At 34.0% G+C, this 4,459-nt stretch overlaps 1 pseudogene; it reads right to left on the bottom strand.

Moving 5' to 3' along the window:
* Positions 1 to 1,009: 1,009 nt before the first annotated feature.
* Positions 1,010 to 2,306, bottom strand: LOC128174749 (uncharacterized; annotated as a pseudogene).
* Between the last annotated feature and the right edge of the window lie 2,153 nt (positions 2,307 to 4,459).

The raw sequence follows: 4,459 nt of genomic DNA on the forward strand, positions 1-4,459 counted from the left end.
CTGTGTTGTCAAGATATATGAATTCAATATGTCAGACGTTTCTAATATTATGTGTTCATGTGTAAATGTACACACCTGTAAACATCTTTTCATTTGTGTCTTTCTTTGGAGTTGATTTTGTTCACAATGTCTGAGTTTGCATGATGTTGTGGAATGCGTTGGCACGTTGAGGGGGTACCGGATCAACAGTATTGCTATTGATTTTATATGTGACGTATTTTAAGGATTTATCGAACTGACGGACCACGTTTATTTCTTCTTCTATATCAGGATAAAAAATCTCTGACCCATGTAGTTTTAATGACAACTGGACTGATATATCCCCCCGCGTGGCCGTTTTCAATCGTGACATGTCGGTCTTGTCCATCTCCAATGCAACCTCTGTTCCTCGTGTCATCGCTGTCAAAACGGTATATTCTGTTGATTAATTTAAGTTCACCGTTCAACTGTATGGATACGCACAACGGAATGGTTGATGAGTCTTCAGGACTCGAACGTTTTCCACCACTGGTTTGACATTTCGGCGCATTTGCGAGAACCTTCGAATCTCAATATTTGAAATACTTCAAAGAAAACGTTTTATTGATCAAGAGTGTTAATGAATATTATGAGGAGATCGAACCCGATTTAAAAAAAAACGTTTGACGAACGAACTATTTATTAACCTGTTGGTACAACGAAACAAAACAATAAAAAAAATGTTCTTTATATTTTGCCAATAAAATTTTTTCAGCGGGGGTTATTTAGATGAGGCGGGCGGCAATTCCAAACAAACAGTAATTTTATTATAAGCCTCAGGAGATCCAAAGACAACAGAGATAGTACAAATCATAAGTTTTAAATAACATTTTCTGTTACAAAGTATTGCGTGGTATAGTGTTAACAAAGTTTACAAGTACATATAAAATGGATTTAACCATTTATCAATTTTAAAAGCAAAATGTCCCTCAATGTCTTGTAAAAAATTTGTTACATTAACTTTACTTTTTAAAACAATTAAGTAAGTTATTATTTTGATCTGTTCACAATCATCGCGAGCTCAGGGTAGTATTATTGGATTATGTACATTTCACACGGATACTCACGGGCTTTCACTAAATGGTGTACAACAAATCAAACAACTAGAGCGTTGTAAACTTGACCCTTTTAGCCGAGGTACCGCTATCTACTTTAGACAACTTATCTTCTATAAAGTTTAAGATAATTTTAATTTGCTTGCAATCCAAGGTCACTCTGGCCAGGAGGGCTTTTAAGACTTCGACTTGTTCTAAGACATATTGCTTGCTCTGTTCCTTCATCCTCTTCTCCAATTTACACATCTCGTCTGGATTTGTTCGCCTGTTAATGAATCAGAATCAACCTTAGTTACAGAGTGTCAGATTCCATATTCAATTAATTTATATCCCACATTTGGTGATTATTGGTTTGCCAGTTTTAAGAACCCATGCCTTTAATAACATAGAAATTAGCAAAAGTAATTCAATTACATTTTTTTCATAACCCTTTTGTAAATGAATTAACATCGATGGTAATCAGTAAGATGATGATTCAATATTACCCTGTAATTAATGTGTTTAAACATTCATCACCTCAAAGTAGTCAGAATGGAGACTTCCGCCTGACTAAATCGACCCTTATTATTTTCGGAGTTACTGGTACATGTAACTGGCGCAAAAGCACTGCAGTTTGAATCGAGTGCCGGCGAGTAGCTGGTGCAAAGGTGTCGCAGTTACCCTGGCTCTCTGCTGTAGGACTTAGGGGTCTAAAGAGATCCAGAGAGTGTGAAAGACACTTACTTACTTTTTATTATGTTCATACTAAATTATCGAAATTATTTAAATCTGCTTTTTCTGAAGTTCAAAAGATTTAATTTAACTTCATAAAAATCAGTTAGCTAATAGTTTAGAAATTAAACAATATGAAAATGTAATGACTAAAGATTTTTTTTAAAAGTTATTAAATATACATATAACACATTCTGGTACATTACGTTACACCAGAATCCAATCTGTATGTATATTGCATCCAAATTGATTAAAAATGGACATCTTCCTATACTTTTTAAAACGTTTTTCTTCTGAAGGAGATCAGTACATTTTTGCGATTTTTTGGGAGTTGATTTTAATCAACTCTCCTATGCAGTCACTCTGGCAAACCGAGAATGAAACAATGAATCAAAGTCATTTTAACATCGGAATAATTAATTGTTGTTCTTTATTGAGTATAAACTCATGATAATCCGGGATAATTAAAGTGGAAAAAAACATAACGCATTTATAACTCATTTGTTTTTCTAACAGCTTCATCGGAATTTGTGAATTTTGCCAGTGCTATCATCTAGTCATTTATATGACCTTAAAGAAACAAGCCTAGGTATATAAGACTAATATTTTTTTTTATTTTCTTTGAAAGTTTTACACCGAAACAACATGCAAAAGACCGACTCAAACCACCCCGTGGTATGATTTCTACAAAACTCACCCCTGCAAATGTGTTCGGAATGTTTTCTTTATCGTTGCAAGTATGTAATAAATCTAGAGGTGCTCGAATGAAAGTTCACGAGACTTCACCGAGATTTGTTCAGTTCCTGTGATATTTCGAGCGGAAGTATAAGTGTTCGGAAAATATTCTCAAATTACGTAAGTACTGGTCGATTTTCTTATCATATCCTATTGGGATTTATGCTAAAACATCAACATATTTTACGATTTATGTCTTATATCACCATCTAGCGGTTTTTTAAATTAAACGATGATATTCAGAACAGAGTTATCGTTCGTTTAAACCAGGTGAAAAGTGGTTGATAATATAAACATTGGGTAGCTTAATAAAATCATAGCCATGTTTGATGCTTGTGGTGTGCAATACCATGTTTTTTTTTAAATAATGGGTGAATTTTTTGCATAAAAACTTAGTATATCGAGCCATTTTCAATGAACATTCTGCATTGAATAGAACAGTCTGTTCCACTATTGATGTTATTACTAGGTCAGGCGCGGATCGAAATTAATTCTAAGGGGTGATCTCTACTACGCATGTTTATTGTCGCAACAGCAGAAAAAAAACCTTTTTTGTATTGTTACATTTATTACTAGAACACATTTTATCCACCAATTAATGAAGATAAAGTTTAAAATCAACTAGATGCTGTCATTAGACAGTAATACCCGCACCATGTGTTTGCTCCTAAATAACACTGTTTTGTACCAGTTTAATTAAAAATGAAGGCTACATGCAAGCTCCGGTAATGCAATTAAAATTTATAATTTTCATAACTGAAGGATGAGACCCCTACCCATATGATAATACACATCGTGACATGAGCAACACTCTATGTGCAATTTGGGGTAGAACTGTTTGCAGTGAATTTCCAGTTAATCAATAATCTTAACAGTTTATGTCATATAAAGTATAATGGTCTGTATAATTATTACAAACAAAATTAAAATTTAAATTATGCCTCCTCCCCGTGGCGGTTGCCGGTTTTAGATTTGCTTCTGTGTGCCTACATGAACATCATCGTGTGCAAAGATTTAGAGAAGGGGTGGGAGTGAGGGGTCCAGACCCCCCCCCCCCCTCTCCCCATGAAATTGCATTTATATCAATTGTAAAATTACCAAAAATACACTTTGGACCCCATGCAATGCTCTTACAGACATGTAAACGCTCTAACCCATTGCGCTTCAATGTTAGGTAACATTATTTGGGGGGTAAATATTTAATCAATATTTTATATACTTTATTGTTTATCTCAATAGAAAGTATACATGTACGTCACAATATGCAGGTGTCCTGCACCACCTTAAAGCTGTCATTTACCTAATTAAATAGTGCAAGTGGATTTGAAGAATAGGTCATACAAATAATGTTATTTACCTCATAGATTTGTTAATCATGCTTAAACGATATACTTTATGTACCTTTTTAATTTTTTTTTTTGAAAGATTAGCAATATTAGATTATTTATTCAAGAATATTTATTTCCTCAAAATTAACAGTACATGCATTGACCACTATATTCTGATCCAAAATATCCTCGATTCACTTTTTGCTGTATATTTATATATACATCAGGGTTCAAGCGATTCTCTTTTAGAAGCATTATACATTCTCATTATTCTTTCTTTAAAACGTCCTCTCTAGCTTATCAGCTGGTATAAATACACGGCTAAAAATAATGAAGTCTACGGGGTTTGCATTTCAACAGACCCGGATGATAGTGTTGAAAAATTGTGCAAGGTCTTCTGAGTGACTTCCAAATGGAGAAAAGATGTCAAAAGTTTCCATTATAAATCGTCCAAATGTGCTGCATGAATATTTTGGGATCGACGGACTATAGTCCCATTATATAATCGGAAAATCAAACCAGGCAACGTCTAGAGCTCTCTATTCGGATCATATGTATATAGCTGCTGTAAAAAACAAGTGCTTAGTAATGCAAACGTAAACAAAATTGCAT

The sequence above is a fragment of the Crassostrea angulata genome, chromosome 2 (assembly GCF_025612915.1).
Source record: "Crassostrea angulata isolate pt1a10 chromosome 2, ASM2561291v2, whole genome shotgun sequence".
Lineage (NCBI taxonomy): Eukaryota > Metazoa > Mollusca > Bivalvia > Ostreida > Ostreidae > Magallana > Magallana angulata.